Source organism: Mirounga angustirostris, unplaced genomic scaffold, assembly GCF_029215605.1.
Source record: "Mirounga angustirostris isolate CCGP_5_RB_7025 unplaced genomic scaffold, mMirAng1.0.hap1 SCAF_5, whole genome shotgun sequence".
Classification (NCBI taxonomy): domain Eukaryota; kingdom Metazoa; phylum Chordata; class Mammalia; order Carnivora; family Phocidae; genus Mirounga; species Mirounga angustirostris.
The window spans coordinates 85,430,136-85,454,734 of NW_026991713.1; positions in this window are offsets into that span (position 1 = coordinate 85,430,136).

Below are 24,599 nucleotides of genomic sequence, written 5' to 3' on the forward strand. Positions count from 1 at the left end.
TAGGTGGCATTAAGAAAATTTATAAAAAGTTCAGAAACTTCCCTTCAGTTGACCAAAAAATAAGAGTATAGTACTTTGATTACCAAGCAAAAGGAAAAGTCCAAAACATTACATTTTTACCACAGCAATTATTACAATTCTTTTCTTTTAAAACTTTTTTGATTTTTCAATCTGGGGAAAGTTTTCTAGAGATGTAAATAATGCTTTTTTTTTTAAATAATGTACTCAGGGTTGTACTTTATCAAATTGTAAAATGTCTTCAACATTTCCCGTATTCCTCCTTCTACCCTCCCCCATTCTCACTGGCATATAAAGCTTTCATTCCAGTCTACTGAATAGAGGTAGAGACATGAATTTTTGAGGTATATCTATGGCAATATCACTCTGGGAAGGAAAAAATTGTGCCTATAAACTGTACTTGCACATGCTATAAAAAAATAATGCCACCACCCATAAAAAGGAACTCACATTTGTATATGTTATAACTTACTTCCTACATAAAGGAGGAATAGTCTAATCCTTCACGGAAAGCGAAATACCATCAAGGAAGAAATGAAAGTTTTTGGCATTTTGCTCTTTCCATGAAGGAGCAAGTTATTTTTCCTTCTCATTTTTTCAGAGAATTATAATCTCTTAGTAAGTGCCTCTTTCTCTGTCATGAAAAGTCTAAGTTTTTAACATTGACCTCACTTCCCTCGTTTTGATAATCTGAAACGTCTCTATTCCAGCACAGTTTAAGGGGGCATCCTTCCAGAGTGTGCTTTGCTACAAACAGCAGTTTGGAGAGTGTCCTTGCCCTTTTCTCAAATGTTGTTGTACTGAAACATGTTAAATAAATCAGCCAATAAACATTTTTAGAATAAAAATTAAGACAGGCAATTCTAGAATACCTCAGATTATCTCTGACATAGAAAGTCGGGGGGGATGGAAAATGAAAATGAGGAGGGCATTTCATGAAGAGATTTATCCCCACTTCTCCCCATTCACGTCCTGCTACTTCTCTTGCCACTCCTGGGTATGTTCTTGGATGCTGAAAAGAAGCTTTCTAGTTTATGGCCATGCTGATATTCCTCTAGGGAAGGAAAAATGGTCCACAAGTGGTGCATTAACCTAAAAGGGAAACATCTGTTTGGAGCATGGAGCAATTTATTGGCTGAGTTCTGAATACAGTGATTGCAGCTGAGAGTCTCTGTATGATTCTGCAGGTCTCATCTGAGCACAAAGCAAGGAAAATTGGACATTATGGGAGCACTGGCCTGGGACTTAACTGGATTAGAATATAGATTTTATTTGTCATTTAGATAAAGGTGGTTTCCTTAATAGTACAGGACATTTGAGAATAAAAACAGCACTTACTGGTAAGAAGGATATGGTTAAAATAGTGAATTTTATGTGATATATGTTTTATTATCCAAAAAATCCCCACAAAAACCATGATACTGGTTATTCCTCATATTTCAGATTCTAAAAAGGCATCAGAACCCAAAATCTGAGTATCACCAAAGTAAATCCAACATCAAGGATGCTTTTGCTGCGAAATTATCCTCTCAACTTTAACAAGCAGAGGCCTTTTGTTTCTGTATAGACTAATATCATTTCAAAAGTTTTGGCCTTTGAAAAGTTCTGGTGTTTCACCTCATTAAGTCCGTGTTCATTCCATCTATGTTTATAAACATGTGAAGTTCCAAAATTAGGTGGGGCATGGGGCATCTGAATGGCTCAGTTGGTTAAGCGACTGCCTTCGGCTCAGGTCATGATCCAGGGTCCTGGGATCAAGCCCTGTGTCAAGCTCCCTGCTCAGCCGGGAGGCTGCTTGCCCTTCCCCTCCCCCATGCACATGTGCATGCTCTCTCTCTCTCTCAAATAAATAAAATCTTTTTTAAAAAACTAGGTGGGGCGTGTATAAGAAGAGGTGTTGAGTAGCAAAGTCACTAGAATAGAAACTGATTTAAAAGTAAAGATTATACCTGTTTTGAAAGCACCAGATTGGACCTTCCAAGTAGGCACTGACTAATGGCGCACCTGAGACAAATCTGGCAGCTAAACCAGGTTCCTAACCACCATCAGGTTGCCGCCACTGTGCGACTAACGTTAGGTGTCATACAGAGCAGCACGCTTGAAAGCAACGGCAGGAAGTTCTGGGTCCTATAATTCAAGATAATTTCTCTAATTTTCAAATTGCGGCAGGAAGTATAACTTATAAAAAGGAAAACAGATATTCCGCGCAACAGACTCACATTTGAGGCACAGCTAATACTAATATGCCAAGAAAATAAATAAAACCTCAACTAAGCATTGTCAACAATAAAAATTCCACTTGGGCATCTGGGTGGCTCAGGCGGGTAAATGTCCGACCCTTGATTTTAAGTTCTCAAAACCATTGTGGCTCTTTTAATTTCTGCATTTCAAATGGTCTTTTGACCTTTCTCTTTGTGGAAAGATCATGGTAAATGGAGTTGGAGGAACAGGGTACTATTTTAAGGCTTTTTGCTATATGAGCCTTGCGACTGTCAAATATTGCTTCTCCCTCTGTCAAAGGAGAGTGGTGATAATATTTTATCAGGTAGCTGTGAGACTTAAATGAAATACTATATATGGAAAAATGGATCAGTGCCCAACAGTGTTGCACAATTACTGCACAAACACTAATTACCATAACCCAAAATCTGGACAAGTAGCTGCTGGCAAGTAGGGATTTGTTGTACCAGCTAATTTCTCATTTGTCAATAATAAGTTATTTAAAACACTGATGGCTTCATGTTAAATCAAGACTTTATGTAGTCATTTTTTTGGAAGACATAATTTGGCAAATGGAAGTTCTACATTCATATTATGGAAAGGACTGCTGGTAGTTTCTTACAGAGTTTATTTAAAGACTAAAGAGATAAGATTCTGTCTTTCCTCTAGTAATTTCAAATTATGTTTTACAGAGGTAAATATAATCACAAATCCTTAAGTGGAATTTATTTATTTATTATTTTTAATTTTTTTTTAGAGAGGGAGTGGGAGAGAAAAGCAGGTTCCACACCCAGCTTGGAGCCCAACGGGGCTCAATCTCACAACCCTGAGATCATGACCTGAGCCAAAATCAAGAGTCAGCCACTTTCCAACTGAGCCATCCAGGTGCCCCTCCATAAAAGACTCTTAACGACAGAGAACAAACTGAGGGTTGATGGAGGGAGGTGGGCGGGGTTTAGGCTAAATGGGTGATGGGTAATAAGCTATTAGCTTGCTAGGGATGCCATAACAAAATACTGCAGACTGGCTGGTTAAAAACAAAACACTTAAAAAAAAATTTAGCATACTACTATATATTAGCCTTATTTTATATATTATATAAATGTAGATAATCTTTATATAAATTTAAATTATCTATATGTATATATATTTTTTATATACACATATATATATTTTTTAAAGACTGTATTTATTTATATGACAGAGAGAGCGAGCACAAGCAGGGGGAGCTGCAGGCAGAAGAGGTGGGAGAAGCAGGCTCCCCGCTGAATAGGGAGCCCCATGCAGGGCTCAATCCCAGGACCCTGGATCATGACCTGAACCAAAGGCAGATGCTTAACTGACTAAGCCACCCAGGTGCCCCATACATATATATATATATATATTTTAATATTTTATTTATTTATTTGAGAGAGAGAGAGCATGAGAGGGGGGAGGGTCAGAGGGAGAAACAGACTCCCCGCTGAGCAGGTAGCCTGATGCGGGACTCGATCCTGGAACTCCAGGATCATGACCTGAGCTGAAAGCAGTTGCTTAACCAACTGAGCCACCCAGGTGCCCCTATATATTTTTATACATATATATTTTTTCATGTTTTGTTCTGAATCATGGTTATGCCTGCCATTGTGTTGACTTTTTGACAACAAACATGGATCGATGTCTTCGGAAACAGATTAACAATTATGTTTTTCTTTTATTCAAAGCTCAGAATGCATCATACTCTCAGACCCAGTGTGGACTGCGTCTCCCCAAATATCTAACTTTATACTACTTATGTAACTCAGGTAACGTGGAATGATGGTAATAAAACATTTTCTATTTGAAATGCATTGCATAATTCTTACCTATTATAAACAGACGTCATCTCAAGAACAATTGCCTCTTTTGATGTTTATTTACAGTCCTCGGCCTTCCCATGACAAAAGGTCGTTAACATCAATTAGTTTATTTAGCCATAAATTGTTTTAATTATATGTAACACCATCACAATGAAAGAATGACATTACATAAAAGGGTAAAAAAGGAAAAAAAAGCAAAAGAAGGACATGATCAACTACTTTTATTGGGCTTGAGCTGATACATTATCAAAAAAAATTGTCAATGGGTTTATGATACCTGTTAATTTTTAGCCAGCAAGATAAATTTGTTTTCACTGTTTTGCATGACTTTGCGCTTGCTTTTTTGCTCGCTTCCTTTCTCTCTTTTCTTTCCTTATTTCTCTGATTTTTAAAAATCAGAATATATTCTCTTCCCCTTATCCCTACCAACTTTTATAAATCTAAGTCTTTTATTATTGTAATTCAAAATATTTTCCACTCCAGCAATTATCATAAAGAAGGCACTTTGCTTGTATTTAATTAAATACACCTGTACATCCAAAAAAACTAAATTGACCTCTTAAATACATCTAGTAGCAAATTATAATGTCCTATAATGACGGAGAGGAAAAAGATTGCTCAACTGTAGGGTGAGGTCCACTGTAGGGTGGCTTTATGGTGATGAGTGATCAGAGTAGAACTCTGGGAGAAGCAGAGCAGAGATAAAAGAATAACATTAACTACCAACCCACTCAATGACCTTGACTAAATCAACAACTTATCTTTTTTCTTTCACCTTGACAATTACTGCTTTTTCTGCCTGTTGGTTTGGACTACTGGACTAGAGTAATGCCTGGATAATTTACCTTTGCTCACTGAAACTATATATGATATAAACTTATGCTTTCTTTTATACTCTATACAATGTTTTACTACACACATTAGAGTTTCAAACAAGACTGCAAGGGATGAGGGGGTTGATTAAGCTGCTCAAATAGACAAACTGAGACCAACCACTTTAAGAAGCACCATTTGCCCATAAATAAGTATTGGGTTCACTATGGCTGATCTTTTTCTGGGTCTTTACTGAAGGTCAGCCAGGACTTCCAGGTGTCAGCACCTCCCTCTGAATTCAGAAAACAGAACACTGCCTTTCATTAAAATTCCTCTATAATGCTAATGTTTAATTCTCAAGTGGCTAAATTAGTAATAGCTTGCAGGGTAAATTAACAAGTCTAGGTCACTGAAATACTTTTAAGTAATCCAATGATATTATGTGATAATGGGACTATGGATTTAAAAGCATTTTTTTTCACATGCCAAATTGTATTCTCACAGAATACAATTTAGATGAAGCACACAGAATCCCTCTCCATTTAATAGTACCATGCTTGTTTCTGTCTTCAATGTTTTCCCCCTTTATAATATTGTTGAATCATTTATATTTTTACTTCCCAAAAGCATTCTATACATTTATTCATCTTTCAATAATCTTTGCAATGAGAAAACTTTGCTTTTTTTTTCCTTCAAATTCCCCTGTTCTCCTTTTTTGTGAAGGCAAGAAAATTCTAAGTCTTAAAATATAATTTACAAAATTTGACTGATGTCCTGAAGTCCGTAAAATCCCATTACCATAAGGCTGACCAGAAAATAATGGGAAAATGACCCCAACAAAATGAGGCTGTTTTGTAGAGATAAGGTTAGCGTATACTATATCCCAAACCACAAGAACCAACTATTTGGCTATTTCAGTTGGATAATCCAAGGCTTGCATCTTGCTTCAGTAAATTTGTGTGGAGATGTCAAACAGCTGCTCTTTTACCCAGAAGTAGCTGCATTTAGTGATAGACTGAATGACTGCCACATGCACAATTTGTAATTCCTTTTGCAGTGGACAAATGAGATGAACAGACAGGGTATAATCGAAAGATCACCCAGTGTATGGCCTTTATAGTATATGATTTTGATCAAAAACAGTACACAATAAAAGGACTATCTTACACTATTTATGATAGCCTGTGGTTTTCAATTTGAATTTCAAGTGGCAAGATCTGTTCTATTTAAGGCTATAGTCTTCTTCCATTGTCTAAGATTTTGTTATAAAAAGAGGCCCTTCATTTTATTGTTCCTATAATCAAATTTTTAACCTTAGAAACTTTTCCACAAGGATAGTAATGTAAGTTCCATCTGGGGATAGAATGATCTGTGTTCAATTACTGACCAGTTGCTTCATTAATTATTAAAGAAAAAAAATTATACTGAATCCCACAAAGTATAATGTAATCCAGAAGAGAATTGTTAGTTCTAAATGTTCAGTTCCTAGGAAATGATATAGATATTTAGTTTTCCTACTCAGCAAAGTTATAAAGCTTTATCACGAACCTTATAAAGATTGCCACATGGGGTGCCTGGGTGGCTCAGTTGGTTGAGTGCCCAACTCTTGATTTAGGCTCAGGTCACGATCTTGGGGTCCTGGGATTAAGCCCCACATTGGGCTTCTTGCTCAGTGCAGAGCCTGCTTGGGATTCTCTCTCTCCCTCTCCCTTGCCTCTTTCCCCACTCTCACTCTCTCTCTCAAATAAATAAATAAATCTTAAAAAAAAAAAAATTGCCACATAAGACCTATTCTAGTGATTTAAGACAATAGCACCAGCACCCTATTCTCCAGTCCCTTATCCAGTGGAAATTACAACCAAGTGTTTAAAATGGCTAAAAATTGTTGCTAATGGTCTTCCAATTTTCACAATATGAAGATCCAGAAATGACTAGAAAAATTTTAACTGAGTCTTCATCTAGAAATGTAATCTGTGTCATTAATAAGCAAAAAAAGAGGAGAATGATTCTCACCCCCCAATGAACCTCTTGAAATTGATCTGGAAAAATGTGTGTGTGTGTGTTTCATTAGAAGGGCAGTGCCTCTCAAAAGACATAATCCTATCATACCACCTGAAATCCTTCTGGCAACAAGGCAAGAGTCTTAAGGATCTTTTAGCTGAAACTAATAGAAATCCACTCAAATCAGGGCAAGGGAAAGGGGAATTTAGGAGAGAGATTCAAGGGTATCTCAGAGTAGCCAAATGAAGAAATATATTTACATTTTGATAAAAAATGAAAAACTCTTAAGGCAGTTTTCCATCCTTCCTGCAACTTCTCTACTTCTCTTTTAGACCATCTTCTACAATGCAGTTATTTTTTGTTTTTCCATCACAACAGCTTTCAAGTGAGTTTACTTTCCTGTCCCTATCTCTTTAACTTAGAGGTCAAATGTCCATTGCTGTCTAATTCAGTCTCAGGGGCTCTGGGTTTAATTGACAAAGAGAATGAATCTGGTTGTCTTAGCTGCATCACATTTCACCTTGGCCCAATCAAGTGTGGCCAGGATTGGGGTTGGGGGAGGGGTGTTGGAAATCACCTGATATGCAAAGGCCACAAGGGCTGGGCGGGGCTGGGATAACTGAAGAAACTGTTTCCTTTTCTGCCCAACCAACCAACCGAGTAATTTTTTATAGACAATTGGTATCAGTAATAAAACTTGTTCAGTTTAGAGAAAATTAATGTCTAGAGATTATATAAATGCCCTCTATACTGAAGATGCTAGTGATCATAATTATATTGATATGAAAGTATCCTTCCTAATACAATAAAGACAACATGTAACTATTATAACATTGTAGCATTTTTATGTCCTATTTTTTTAGAAGATTTTATTTATTTATTTGAGAGAGAGAGAGCATGAGAGAGGGGTGAGGGGCAGAGGGAGAAGCAGACTCCCCACTGGGCTGGGAGTCCGATGCGGGGCTTGATTCCGGGACTCCAGGACCATGACCTGAGCCGAAGGCAGGCGCTTAACCAACTGAGCCACCCAGGCACCCCCATTAGAGCATTTTTAATTAGCTGAGTATAGAAGAACATATCTGAAACTCAGGCATGGATTTAATAATTATATTTTGAAATTCAATATCTCACAATGGAAAGGAAAAGTCCACACTGGAAAAATTCTTTTCTAAACTACTATTAGTGTTTTTCATTAGATTTCAATTAGTAGTTGTATGCAAATCACAAACTCAGGTATATATTTTCTAAAACTCTGTAAAGTTAGCATAAAAAGTATCAGTTCACGAGCTAAAAACAAATCATCAGAATGTTATAGTATTATATATGATAATAATACTTTCCATTTATAGCTGCTGGGCCGGGCACTTTCCGTACATATTCTCATGTACCCACAACAATCCTTACATTTAGATATACTTTTTAAACCATTTTACAAATGAGGAATCTGAGGTTCAGGAATATGGTATTTTGTCCAAGTTACCTAAGGTACGTAAGGTGTAGTGGTAGCAGGATTCTCTAATAATAATCAGGCAATCTTTCTACTGACCCAAAAGCATCTTTGCACAAATTAGAAGACGCTGACACTGTCTCAAGACAATGTACTAACATCTGCTAGAAAATTGCCATTATAAATATAGAAATCCATAATGACCACAAATGTGAACAGTGTCCCCCTAGAATTATGCAGTGACCATATATGTCAGCCTGTTAATCAAAATAGTAAGGAGGCTATTAGTCAATCCTCCTCTCTACATGGCACACCATTCATTAACGCCCAGACCCTCCCACTGCTCTCATTTACCCTTACACCATTACACAGGTAAATGATTAAACTCCGAAAGTGTTTTAGCACATTCGTTTCATTGACAAATCTCAGTGATAAAAGACTTTAAAAGGAGTGTTAAACCACAGTTCCAATAAATCTCTACATATAATTCAATCAGTAAAACATTATGTAGTTCAAGAAATGCACATAGTTTATGACCCACTGTCCCTCTGTGACCTCCTTTATTTAAAGAAAATCTTACTTATACAGCTAACAAAGGAAATCTCTTAACAGACATCAACAGGGCCTCCATTTTGCTGTCTCGTTATGATGAAGTGAAATGTGACATCATTTCAGGTGACCTGTTTAGAAGACTTAAGTATACATTAGCTGTGCTTACCTTCATTTAGTTATTTCTTCCATGCCTTCAAGGAAACACTCTTCCCGGGTGGATGGTTTTGCTGGCTAATCTTATATTAGATCAGCAATGCTCAAGGAGAATGGAGGAAAGAGAGTGACAGATCAGAATCTTCAGGGAAGCAGGTGTAGTTTGGAAAAGTGGATTCATTATAAGACAATATTATAGTTGAGGCAAGGAAAGTCTTGTTTTTAAGTTATAAACTACAGAAAGTAAAACCTTACAAAACCCTGAATTATGGGGATGGAGGCTGAGTGAGGGAAGAGTAAGAAGGAAAACATAGTGTATATTTAAGAACTTGAGGAACATTTGGCCGGACACTTCACCCTGAAATCAGAGGAACCATTTCACCAAACAGCATCTTATTTGGTGACATCCTTTGCCCTCAAGATAAGGGGGGAGATGTGGAACCAGCTAGATTTCTTGATCTTGGCTTTAAACTGAAAGGAGTCTCAAGTTTCAGCTCTGGTGCATAGCAAATTTGTGCAGGGGAGCAGCGTGAGGCTTAGAATGGTGACCTTGAAATACATCTTTTGTAGATTTTTTTTTCCGAAAGCCATATTCATTTATTTCTAAGAGCCACATAGCTACCAACTTTAGATATTATTCCTATGGGAATGAGGAACATAGGAACACAGCTGATGCTAAAATAACTCTATTTACATTCACATTACAACTACTCCTATTCCTACGGTAGCTTGCAACCCTTGGGAGCACGGTCTCTTGGAAAGGCTTTATATATACGTGTATGTATATGCTTATCTTCCTTTAAGATTCACTTATGTACAGTATTTGTATGGACTTGAGATGAGAATTGAAGTGTAAATGTTAAATAGATGAAGCAGGTGAAGATTCTTTGAGGCACAACATCTCATTCTCCTACAGAAGGCCATGATCCACAGTATTAACTTAACCTGAGGGTGTCAAGACAGACTCAAGGCAAAGAAACTTGAAATAGGACTCCAGAGTCTCTAGGAAGAGAACCTGCATGGAGGTGGACTGTAGCATTGGCTTGCTTAAGCCAAAACATTTTCCTGTTGCCAACTGCCATCTGACAGCTTCCATCAGATTCATGAGGCCTAAAATAAAGATCCTTGGGAGTTTTAAAAAATAAAATCAGGGGTAAATCCACCTGGGGAAAATCCCAGGAATGTGCCTAACTAGATGATGACCATTCTTTTCTATCGATTGCTAGTCTCTCATTAGTACTCCTTAGTAGTAAGAATAATTCAGGGAGTAGGTAGCAAATTTATACAGAGAAATAATTACTGTACAGATTGATACCCTCTACTGTTTCAAGGATCCAGAAAAAGATCCCATTATATATGCTCCTTCCTTAATCACATTTTAAAACATTGAACAAGGTGATTGAAGATGGTTTATGTTGAAGCAGTAAAAAGATTCACCTCAAACAATTATAAAAATAAAAACAGCAGCTTCTCAGAGAACACACTTTATGATAAGTCTCCACCAAAATCTCAAAGACACTAGGACTATTTAAGAGACCAACTAAGTGGATAATTATTTCATCACAAATATCTGTTATCTGATAGGTGAATTATCTGTTAAAATTCCCTATGCTGTGTTCTTCAGTTCATTTTGCCAAATTTCTGATTAAGGCATGAATATTTCTATTTGGCTATAAATAGGAAGATTGCATTTTATAATAAAATTATATTTCCTTGAACAATAAATTCACATTTCTTCCCAATGTTCTGGTATTCCTAACCAAATCTTATATAACTATTTCCCTTATATTGCTTTCTGGCTAGTCTTCCATACATGGAATCTCACTAATTTTATCTCCAGAGATGCCCAGTGGCAACCCTTCAAAATTGTATTGGCAGTCTGTCTTGGTAGGGCACCAGGTTCTTTCCCTGTCGTCCACATTTGCATGTTTGTTTAGATCATGACCTTGTAGATGAAGTTTGCTCACTGGAAGTGATGAGGTAAAGATCCCCCCCCCAAATTTCTCTATCACACATTCTTAAAAAAGATTCTCTTAGACGTCTAAGAAAGTCCTCCTTTAAAATGAAAAAAAAAAAAATGACACAGAAAAGCCATTTGAAAGTTTCTTATAAAGTTATACATACACTTAACAATTTCAGTTCAGAGAAATGGAAATACATAGCCATGCAAAGACCTGCATACAAATGTTCACAGCAGTTTTATTCATAATACTGACAAACTGGAAACAACCCAAAAGTCCATTGACAGGTAAATAGCCACAGAATAGAACACTACTCAGCAATAACTAGAACCAAACTATTACCGATACATGTAACAACACAGATAAATCTCCAAAAATTGAGTGAAAGAAACCAGACACAAAAGACCGCAGTCCATATGTTTCCATTTACAGAACCATCAAGAAAAGACAAAATCATAGTGCCAGAAAGAGATCATTGGTTGCAAGGGACAGAGGTGGAAGAGGAGACTGACTGCAAAAGGGCATGAAGGAACTTTTGGGGGCAATGTAAATGTTCCCTATCTTATTTTGGTGGTCATTACACTTGTTAAGTCTCATTGATGAATTTTATAACATGTAAATTATAGCGCTAATAAAGCTGAGTATAAAGAAGAAATACGTAAATGCAACAATTTAGATCAGTTGTCCTTAAAATATTTTGTATCACAGTATTTAATAAAAGCGATTGACCTGGTTTCACAAAATTAAGAGAGAGAAAGATCATGAAGAAGTTTTGTGAACCCACTAGTAGCATCCCTTGCCCCCAAGCTAACACACCTTTCTTGGGAGGGTAAGTTAAGATAGCCTGATGAATTTTAAATAATCAGATTCCTTACCTCAACACCTAACCCAAAATCAATTGCATGGAGGAAAGGGGAGTTTGAGGGACAAGAAGTAATTGCCTTGCTTCGCCTGAGGAGAGGTTTTAAAAGGAATTTTAAGAATGTTGAAAATAAATACCACCCACTTACAATTTTTCCAAGACCCCAAGTTTGGCAACCATCACCATTCCACTGAGAATCACCTCACATGCCATCACTGACGCAAATAACCAAGGCTTGTAAATGACTTTGATACCAATAAGATATAGTAAAATAGAACCTTTCAGTGATGAAAGCTAATAGTTTTGCATTCAATTTATGTGGAGTATTTAGGGCCAACATTTCCTTTTCTCTTATATAAAAGATAATTGATAGAGGCCCTGGTCTTTAGACTTCCAAAAGCTCATACATTTTATTATAATCATTTCATAAGGAGTAGTTTTTCAATAAAAAAATTTAAAATTGTCATTTAGATTCTTATTTTTAAATTAGCTTTCAATTTTCTATGTATCATTCTACATATAACTGTTTTACAAAGAAAATTGGCTAAATTTGATTATCCTGTCAATTGTCCTTCTTCCCTTCCCATTAATTTCCTAAAATAAAATATTTCACACAATTAGTCTTGAGTTCCCTGATTGGTACAGGGAAAACTGATTTCTCTTAATGTCATTTCTTGAATACTACCAAGAACTGTAGTTTAAGGAAATAGCAGAAGACACAATTGTTTTCCAAATTAATATTGATATTTTGGTAATAAGTAAAAATTATCACATTGTACATCTTAAATATGTTACAGTTAAAAAAAGGAGTTGGGAATGGAACTCTTTTGCAAGAGCAATGTCAAGTCTTTGAACTTCTAAGTTAGATGACAAAAATCATAGATTAGTTGATACTTTGCGTAGGATCTCCATTTATTCTTTGCTTATTTGTTTAATGTTTTTGGTGGGGGCGGAGCTGGGGAAAGCAAAGAATTAGAAACTGCCACATCTTGCAAAAGATCTGCATGCTACCTAGTCACCAGAGTCATTTACATCCACCCCAATGAGTCTAACAGCTCTTTGTTCCTCAGTTGGATTTTATACCCTGGGACAATACACTAATTGAGGATGTGTGAGAGGTATGCCTTTGTAAGGTAGAAAAAGGAGACTGTGAATGGGGAGGAGGTTGGAAGAGAAAGCTTGTACTCTATCATGAAAGAACTCACAGGCTTTTTCATGAATTTCTGCAAAGAGTCCATCTGTAAGTTGAGAATGAGGATATTGATTACCTTTAAACTCTGTGTTAGCATAGCCCTTGGAAAAGCTTCTACAGGTTTCCAGGGGTACCGGGTAGTAGTGGCATAAAAACATAAACACAGATCAATGGAACAGAGTAGAGAGCCCAGAAATAAACCCACACATATATGGTCAACTAATTTATGACAAAGGAGCCAAAAATAAAGGACAATCCCTTCAATAAATAGTGTTGAGAAAACTAGACAGCCACGTACAAAAGAATACAATTAGACCACCATCTTTACAACATACACAAAATTTAACTCAAAACAGATTAAAAACTTGAACAAAAAACTTGACACCATAAAACCCCTTGAGGAAAACATAAGCAGTAAACTTCATGACACTGATCTTGGGGGTGATTGTTTGGATTTGATACCAAAAGCAAAGGCAACAAAAGTAAAAATAAACAAGCGGGACTACATCAAACCAAAAAGTTTCTGCACAGCAAATAAAACCATCAACAAAATGAAAAGGCAACCTACTGAATGGGAGAAAATATTTGCAAATCATATATCCGATAAGGGGTTAATATCCAAAATATATAAAGAATTCATACAGCTCAATAGCAATCACAACAAAACTGATTTAAAAATGGTAGAGGAACTAAATAGACAATTTTCCAAAGAAAACAGCCAGCCAACAGGTATATGAAAATGAGCTCAATATCACTAATCATCAGGGAAATGCAAATCAAAGTCATAATGTGCTATCATCTCACACCTGTCAGAATGGGGCTATTATCAGAAAGATAAGAAATACCGGGACGCCTGGGTGGCTCAGTCAGTTAAGGAAGCGTCTGCCTTTGGCTCAGGTCATGATCCCAGGGTCCTGGAATCGAGTCCCACATCGGGCTCTCTGCTCCGCAGGGAGCCTGCTTCTCCCTCTGCCTCTGTCTCTCATGAATAAATAAATAAAATATTAAAAAAAAAAGATAAGAAATACCAAGTGTTGGCAAGGATGTGGGGAAAGGGGAATCCTCATTCAGTGTTGGTGGGAATGTAAATTGGTGTAGCTACTGTGGAAAACAGTATGGAGGTTCCTCAAAAAATTAAAAACAGGACTACCATACAATCCATCAATTTTACTTCTAAGTATTTATCCAACTTGAAAAGATACCTGTACTTCATGTTCACTGCAGTATAATTTACAATAGCCAAGACACAGAAGCATCCTAAGTGCCCACTGATGGATGAATAAATAGATAAAGAAAATGTGTTACACAAACACATACACATACAATACAATATTATTTGGACATAAAAAAGAAAAAAAAATCTTGCCATTTGCAACAATATGGATGGACCTGAATGAAGGGCATTACACTAAATGAAATAAGTCAGAGAAAGACAAATACTGTATAATCTCACTTATATGTGGAACTTCTAAAATAAAATAATATATAAAATAAAATAAAATAAAAACTAAACTCACAGAGAACAGACTGGTTGTTGCCAGAGGCAGGAGTGGGGTGGGGCGGGGTCGGGAAAAGGGGTGAAGAGAGCCAAAAGGTACAAATCTTCAGCTATAAAATAAATAAGTTCTGGGGATATAATATACAGCATAGTGACTATAGTTAATAATACTATCACTGTATATTTGAAAGTTGCTAAAAGAGTAGATCTTAAAAATTCTCACAAGAAAAAAATTGCAACTGTGTAGTGATGGACACTACCTATGCTTATTGTGGTGATCATTTCTGCAATACCCACAAATATCAAGTCATTATGTTTTATACTTGAAACTTATATATATATGTTTTATACCTGAAACTAATATATATAGAGAGATATATGATGTTATATATCAATTATATCTCAATAAAAAAGAAGGCTGATTTTCTAAAATGCTTGGTTTTCTTCAATAAAAAAATATTTTTGCTAGCTTTTTTCGATTTTGTTTGCTTGTTTTTGTTGTACATGTGTAGGTACATGTATTTGGCCGAAATGTCTTTCTTATTTTCAATATGCTTTGTCCTTTTAGTGAAGCTGTCCTTACTGATACTAAGTTTGAAGAGTAAAATTCAGTGATGGTAAAAAATATATATTTTTTTTAACAACTACTCTAGTGAGTTACTACTCATTGATGTAGGAGATACAATAGTAAATCCTTCAAGGGATGTAGAGTCTGTGTGAAAAAGAAACACATATTCAAAAAACTGCTAAAAGCTACAAATATAAATGAAAATATGCCTAGTGCTAGGCAAGGGCTTTCTAAAGGATAGGATAACACTATTAGTTCTAGAAAAATCAATGTTGAGATAATGCAGAAAGTCTTAATAAGACTTTTATTTGCTATCTGATTATCTTCATCATTTGTATTAAACCATTCATTCATTTAGCAGAGATTCCTTGACAGCGTACTATGTACCTAGCATAATACTGCTAATAAAAAAAAATGTAGTGTGGTTGAATGATGAAGGTGTGGTTGCTGTCTGCAAAATGTTCATAGTCTTTGGGGAAAAAAGACATTTAAACAAAAAAATTTGGTACAATGTATTATAAATTTAATGAAAACATGTATAATTAAAGTAAATGGACAAGATTTCTACTTCTAATTCATAAAGGCTTTCATGTTAATTTTTTTAAAACATAACTCTTAGCACAAGCCAGTGTAGTGAGAAGTGATTAGGTTTGGGATATGTCTTGAAGGAAGAGTTGAGAGCATTTGCTAAATAGGTCAGATGTCAAATAAAAGAAGAACAGTAAGTTTCATTTTTTTGCACATTGCTCTCCCACTCTGGAAAACAGTATGGAAGTTCCTTAAAGAGTTAAAAATAGAAATACTGTTTGATCCAGCAATTGCACTACTAGGTATTTACCCAAAGAATACAAAAATACTAATTTGAAGGGATCCATACACCCCTATGTTTATAGCAGCATTATTGACAATAGCCAAGTTATGGAAAGAACCAAAATGTCCATCGACTAATGAATAAAGAAGATGTGATTATATATATATATATGATTTATATATTTTATATATATAATGGAATATTACTCAACCATCAAAAAGAATGAAATCTTGCCATTTGCAATGACATGGTAGAGCTCAAGTGTATTATGCTAAGTGAAATAAGTCAGAGAAAGACAAATACCGTATGATTTCACTCATATGTGGAATTTAAGAAACAAAACAAATGATCACAGGGGGAAAAAAGAGAGAAGCAAACCAAGAAACAGACTCTTAACTCTAGAGAACACACTGATGGCTACCAGAGGGGAGGTGGGTGGGGGGATGGGTTAAATAGGTGAAGGGGGTTAAGGAGGACACTTGTTGTGATGAGCACTAGGTGATGTTTGTAAGTGCTGAATCACTAAATTGTACACCTGAAACTAATATTACACTATATGTTAACTAACTGGAAATTTAAATAAAAACTTGGGGGGCGGGAAGGGAGAATAGTAAGGGCAAGTCTAAGGTTTGGAAAGTGAACAACTGGAAAAATTGAGGTGCTTATTTACTGAAATGAGATTATCAGTTAACATTTGCTTTGTAACAAACCACTTAAAACTTGGTGCCTTAAAAGTGATTTATGAGTTCACAATTCTGTGGGCTGGCGGTTTTGTTTAGTCCATGGGGCCTCTCTAGAAGGCTTGCTCAGGCTTACTCACATGGCAGCAGCGTTCCAAGACAGCAAGAGTAAAAGCTGTTAGGCCTTTTAGGGATTACATTCAGAACTTGCATAATGTCACTTCTGCCACATTTCAGTTCAAAACAAAAGACAAGGACCGGTCAGATTAAAGGGAGTGGAGAAACAGGCTCCATCTCTTGAGGGAAGGAGTTGAAAATAATTCGTGATCATTTTTAGTCTACCATAGACAGGAAAGACAGCAACTGTCGTCTAAGACTTTATTTTGTAGAGAAGACTTTGTGCTTCAGTGGAAAACTATGTGATGTTTAGAGCATCCTCCTCAGGCTATCTACTTCTGATTCTATGGGGGCTATTTTACAACCCCATAAACTGTAGCTAACTGATGGCAAGACCAAATGATTCTTGTCTATGGACATGCAAAGGAATTCTGTCCCCTACAGGCTCTCTCAAATTCCCTGCCCCTCTGTCTCCATTTGCACATTAAAATACTCTTTATCTATAAATAGGTCTGTTCTTTGAATTCTTTCTTAATATTTTAAAATGTATTCTTAATTGTGGTAAAAGGCACAGAATATAAAAATTTGCCACCTGAATCATTTTCAAGTGTACAGTTCAGTAGTGTTAATAAGTACCTTCACACTGCTGTGACTCACCACCATCCGTCTCCAGAACTGTCTTCACCTTGCAAAACTGAAACTCTGTACCCCTTAAACAAGAACTCCCTATTTCTCCTCCACCACCAACTCCAGCCCTGGCAACCACCCTCCCACCTTCTGTTGCTATGAATTTCACTGCTCCAGCTACCTCATATAAGTGGAACCACACAGTATTTGTCTTTTTGTGACTGGCTTATTTCACTTGGCATAATATCCTCAAGGTGCATCCATGTGGTAGCAGGTGTCAGAATTTCCTTCTTTTTTAAGGCTGAATAATAGTGCATTGCAGGTACATACCACATTTTGTTTATTCACTCATCCATCAAAGGATATTTGAGTTGCTTCTACATTTTGGCTATTATGAATAATGCTGCTATAAACATATATGTACAAATATCTCTTCAAGACTCTACTTTCAATTCTTTTGGGAACAGACCCAGAAGTGGGATTGCTGGATCATATGGTAATTCTATTTTTAATTTCCTGAGGAATCACCTTACTGTTTCCCGTAGAGCCTGCACCATTTACATCTTCACCAACAGTGCACAATGATTCCGACTTCCCTACATCCTCACCAACACTGGGTTTTCTTTTCTTTTCCTTTTCATTTCCTTTGCATTTCCTTTCTTTTTTCTTTCTTTCTTTCTTTCTTTCTTTCTTTCTTTCTTTCTTTCTTTCTTTCTTTCTTTCTTTCTTTCTTCTTTCTTTCCTTTCTTTCTCTCTCTCTCTCTCTCTTCAATAGTAACCATCCTAATGGGTGTGAGGTAGTTGGATTCTTCTTTGACTGCTTGTAGTAGCTTACCAATTCTCTCATTAAAAATAAGTTAACTAAGGGGAGCCTGGGTGGCTCAGTCAGTTAAGCAGCTGCCTTTGGCTCAGGTCATGATCCCAGGGTCCTGGGATCGAGCCCCGCATCAGGCTCCCTACTCAGAGGGGAGCCTGCTTCTCCCTCTCCCTCTGCCTGCCACTCCCCCTGCTTGTGCTCTCTCTCTCTCTGTCAAATAAATAAAAAAAAAATCTTAAAAAAAAATAAGTTAGCTAAAAACTTTAATGTTTGTTCAGTTTGTATTTGTGGGAGAACCATACTTTTACCTTTTTTTTTTGAAAAATCACCTTTTCACAATATATAAAGTGGAACAAGACAAGTAGTCTAAAATAAGTTTTCTAAAAGTGAGAGATATTGCAGCATGTTAGCTAATAGATATGCAATAAAGAAGGGAAATTTATGAGGCAGGAGTCAGGCAGCAGCAGGAACAAAGTTCCTGAGCAGAGAATCGGATCTAGACAGCCATGGATAGAAGTATATACAATTTGGGGCGCCTGGGTGGCTCAGTTGGTTAAACCACTGCTTTCAGCTCAGGTCATGATTCCAGAGTCCTCGGATCGAGCCCCACATCGGGCTCCCTGCTCATGCAGGAAGCCTGCTTCTCCCTCTGCCTGCTTCTCCCTCTGCCTGCCGCTCCCCCTGCTTGTGCTCTTTCTCTCTTTCTCCCTCTCTTGCTATCTCTCTCTCTGTGTCAAATAAATAAATAAAATATTAAAAAAAAAAGAAGTATATACAATTTACTCATTGTAACTGAAAGAAAAGTAAAATACTCGTATAAAATGCAGATTTGTTTACTTGGATGTAGGAGCATGTGGAGATCTTCTGAACTCCTCTTTTCATTTTTTAATCTCTACTCCTTAGCTCAGAACTTAGTGCACGGTAGCTACCTAAATGTTTCTTAAGAGAAGATAATAAAAATAATCCTACTCTACAAGAAAGAACGTAATAGTTAAGACCCACCATGTCCAACATAAATATACTTAGTATTTGCCTAGTTTAATTCATAGCCTTTGTTAACAGACTCTTAAAATACTTCTAAATTATTCATGTAAATACTTTTAAAAGCACAAGCTCTTCAAATTCCCTATAGCACCCCCTTAGTATTTAAAGGTAAAAGAGCCTTGTGACAATGTCCACCAGTCTGCAACATGACACCTCTTTGATAGAAAACAGACAAACGAATGAGAGGAAGCTAAATAGGGATACTGTTTACCGGCTCTGATAATTTATTGTTGGCAAGCAGGTGAACCCCATCTAAGAGAGAGGAAATAGAGAAAACATTATGTTTGGTTTTACATAAGTAGAAAATGGAGAACATCGTTTAAAACAAAAAACAAACTTAACTGACTCCTACTTAGGGCTCCCCAGACCTTGGAAGTGGAGCTCAGGATGTATCTAGGGACTTGAAATACATAAAGAGCAGGGCTGGGACAAGCGCTAATTGAAGGTTGAAAGGCAATCTCAGTGTGTGGGAGAAGATAGCTGTGTGTTCATTAGCATAAACAACACATTCCAAGGTTCCAAACTATGTAACTTCCCACATTGAGCATCTGACCCAGCTGACCCCCGGCGCCAAGTGAGCTAGTCAGCATCTGAGAATAAAGTTAAAAGTTACACAGATCCCAAAGGTAGAGGGGAGAAAAAAAAGCTTAGAAATTCTTTTTTCAGTTTAGTTCAATTCAGCAAACATTCATTGAAACCCTGCATTCAAAAACACTACAACAGGGTGTAGATACGGAGGAAAAAAAAAGGATATTCTGCTGCCTGATAGAATTGTTAACTTTAACGTTAAACTTTTTAACTTGAAGAATAAGGACTTATTACTTAATTATGTATTGTGGAAAAACAATACATGAATTTACTAAACACTGAAATTAAGTATTACAACTAATTCCAATTGCCTTCTAGTAATTGTGCCCTAAACTATGACCTGTACCTCCTTCCATAATATGCTCCGGATCATTTTTTGATCCCAGATCGCTAAATCTGAATCTCAATCTGTTCCTAGTCCTCTGTTTCCCTGTTTGCCTTTTCTTTCTTTCTTTTTTTTTTTTTTTCCTCCCATGTTTGCTGGTATGTCTTTGCCAGAGATTTATGGATCCCCTCTGCTTTCCTACAATGCTGCATTATTACACTTTTATGGTTATATCACCAATTTGTATGTCTCCTTGGCCCTGTGTCCCTTTCCTCCTAAATTTGTTAGTTCCTCTTCTGTGGTCTCTCTCTTCTACTTGAAGTTGCAAATCATTCATTCTGCACTTTCAACATGCATTTATGGAGCACAGTTGGCTGGCTCTGTGGGTTGTGCTACACTGTGGATTGTCTCCTGTTTTTCCCCATTCATTCCTCCAGAGTGCTTTTTCACTCCTGCTAAGCGTCGTTCTACTTCAGAAAAATCCTGTGGTTTAGTCTGGAAAGGACTGACTTCAAGAGAGGGTGCTTGCAGGAAAATCACGTCCCCAGAACTCAAAAGTCTGCTTCTTTCTCACTTGCTCTCTTATTCTCTCTGCTTCTTTCTCTTTCTGACCCTGAGGTTCTCAGTGTTGGAGAGGATGATGTAATTTGAAAAATCACCCCCATAGTTTCATAAGCCACCCTAATCTATTTCTTCTCCCAACACACCCCTGTGAAATACCTCTTTCACAGCTGCAGAATTTGTCAGAAATGTTTTGGAGTTTTTACATTTTCTTATAAAAACCTTATGATAACTCACATCGTAAGGTTGATATACAAGACAGTCGGACTGATTTTAGTTTTGATCTCATGTTTCCTTCCCACCCTGTCACTGTCACACTAATGACTGTTAAAATGCTCCAAAGACAGGCAAATAAGAACACAAAGACAAGAGCCAGAAGATTGCATGTTCCCAAATGAGCAAATATTGCCCATATTTGAGAAAAATTATATTGGGTTAGTTTATAAATGTTTAAGCATTATGAAAATCTCCAGAGGGGGGTAAAAAAAAGATAACCTTTGACTGTAGGAATGAGATACTCTGTTCATGATGTCACTCCCCAGTTACTGCAATTTTTAAAGATTAACACCTTCGTCTCTAGGTTAATTTTATTTAGGAATGACCACAAGTGGTACTGACCTGTAGATGAAACAGATGTCTTAAGCATTATATACTATAATATCAAGGACAAAATCTTAACATTTTCAAAATCATTTTTAAAGAAGTCAGAAAAATATTCTGTTCATGTTTTTGCTCATGTTGAAAGTTGTCCTTACAAAAAGAGTACATTGTTTAATTTATATGTACTTGGCATGAAAATCTTTCCACCACATCCCACTGAGTTGCTCACATCAGCCTAATAACTATAGTGCCTGGGTCAGGTGTCAACAATCAGTAGCCTTCTTCTTATTGGCATCATCATCATCATCATCATCAAACACCATTCACTGAAGTCTTCTGTATACTGGGGGCTTTTAAAATATATGTCATTTAATTCTCTAACGACATTATCAAGTAGGTATTATTATCCCCTTTCCAAAGAAAACAGGGGCTTAACAAGTTTAAGAAATTTTCCTAGCATCTTATACCTAGTAATTGTTGAAGCCAGGATTTGAAATAGGACCTGTCCACTTGCAAATCTGATAACACTATGTTGCTTTCATGATGGATATGATGGTCAAACTCCTTAAGTTGTTCAAAATCCATAGCTCACAGAAAATTGTTACAGGTATACAGGGTGAAAAACTGTGGTTTTTATCAAGAGTGTGAAATTATTGTATGAGTCTTTCCTGATGATCAGACAAGCATGAAAATTATGCTTCCCTTAATTTGAAGTTATGATAATAAGGCAATTTAGAAGTTACAAGAAACTTTTCCATTTGAGCTTAACTTTGGAGGGTGGGCCCAGCACTGTTATTCTCGTTGTACAGAAAAGGAAATGGAGTCTCAGAGAAGCACAGTGTTTGGTGGAATAAAGCCTAGAGCCTGAGTCTTTGGAGTTCTAGTTATTTGCTCTTCTCAAAACATTTTAGGGAAGCCCATGTTTATGCACGATCAGAGGAAGCTCCCTGGACTTTGCTCCATGAATGCTTTGGGGGGAAAAAACAAAAAAAAAGGAAAGACAGAAAGCACTATAAATCAACTCGAAATATCCACTGAGAGGTTCATTCATTTATTAAGTGATACTAATAAGCACTGTGTGAAAATAGCTATGTGCTAGCTGATACAATGCGAATTTATAAAAAGTACGAAATAAGAAAGAGGAGGAATTCATAGCTAATGAAAAGACTAAAAAACATTTATAACCAAGAGATTTAATCAAAGTTTGAACAGGACTATGCCTAAGCATTCTCAGAAGTCCCTTGCCTATGCCAATTTCTTTGCTACAAATTATCTTCCAGTGTGAACTAGATAATATTCCAAACATTTTTTCTGTTACATGTCATAAATCAAATTTGGTAATACTATAATATGCATTGTTGAGTTTTAAAAATTCTAATTCATTTTTTAAACTGGCAGAGTAACATAATTTAAGACATGATTTGCAAAACACACAGTTTAATAGAAATTGGGGAAATAATTGAAATTTACATGGGGGAAGATAGCTAGTCTTACAAAGAGAATGAACACCCCAAATTAGAGGGCTTTGTTTTGTTTTGTTTGGAAACTGACTTAAAACCTTCCAATTACTTAATTTCTAGTCATCCTTAGGCTAAGCCAGTAGATGGAAAGCTAAGCAGATTTTACTTATATATTTATTCATATATTTCATCCTGGACTATTGATTAAAACCAGGAAGTATGAGAAACACTGAACAGAATGAAAAGCATAGACTTAATGAAAAGTTAATGAACAGCATAAAAACAGTAATAACTTTTCAAGAGGAAAGGAACGGATTAATTTGTTCTTGATACAAAGAAGCACTCTTGGGGGAGGAGGATATGAGAGAGAGTTTCTGGTTGTTGAAATAAAAGAGAAAAAAAAACTCTTGAAGAATTCTATTTGATGATCATGCTTGAGTAAAATCCTATCTGCTGCATGACATAAAAACTTCCAGTGATTCAAAAATTCTCATTAAAACTAAATACATCAAAACACGCCATCTTTTGTGGATGCCGCTGGAAGTTAACCCAAAACTGAAATAGAACCAGCTAAGTAAGGTAAAGATCACGTTAATAAATCTTAGTATCTTAGTGAAATTCTGGGGGCCTGGGACCGCAATTTGAGAATCATTGCTCTATATAGTAGCTTTGTACAGAAGCACAAACTCAAGAACAATAAAATGTCAAGCTGTAGTACCAGCTGGGATATGGTAAATTTGTTAGCCCCTGTGTTTGAGTATCTTTCGCAGCTACCCAGGCCCAGCATCCCCACAAACATTTTTCTAGGATGTTCTAGAAGTCACACAGGCCCCTTTTCAGAGACAATCTGCAATCTGCACCAAGGTCAGTTGTTGACCAACACTGAGGTTTGTTCATTAACAGTACAGGTTTTGCTGCATTTTGGGGTTGAAGAAGGTGTCAGGGAACTTTACTAAAGAGAAGAGAGGATAACTGAGGAGAATTTAAATTTATTTCAAACAGTTAGCCAAATGCTTAAATAGTTGCAATTGGGTTACCTAGGTTTAGCATTTCTTAAATGACATTTATATATTCACTGCCATTCAAGAACACATTTAAATTCTTCTTCCTGACATTATATTAAAAATCTCTTATTAAATAAGACAATAAGAAAATAATAAAAATAAGAACAATTCTTTACCTGGTTAAAAAAAATATGAGCTACTTCATATCAAGAAATCTACCTGTGGTATTTTCACTTCATCAAAATTCAAAAAACTGTTTTTCCAACTCCTGTTTAGGGATAGTTTCAAAGTTTTTAGTTCTTTCTTCCTCTGGTTGAACAGACTGATGTCTTTTTGTACATCTCTAAATTCTGGCACTTCCACTGTTTTAATAATTACAATTTTCATAAGAAATTTAGATTTTTCTTTTAAGAGAGTGAGAGAGACAGCATGCAAGTACAGAGGGGCAGAGGAAGAAGGAGAGAGAGAATCCCAAGCAGGCTCCAAGCTTAGCACAGAGACTGACATGGAGCTCAGTCCCACGACCCCTAGATCATGACCTGAGTCGAAATCAAGAGTCAGATGTTTAACTGGCCGAGCCACTCAGGTGCTTCAGAAATTCAGTCTTTTATGAAAAGAAAGTAAAGAAATACTACTATTAGCCCAAGACCTACCATTTGATTACATTTAATCACTGATTTCAAAGACAAAGAATCCTAAGGGCAACCATCTTCCAGATTGGGAAAGGGGAATCATGCTAGTACCAAGTACCACATAGCCACTGTACTTGTGATCTACACCTTATGATAACGTAAGATGAACGTGGTTATTTTTTTAAGTTATTAAATGGTAAAGGGATATTT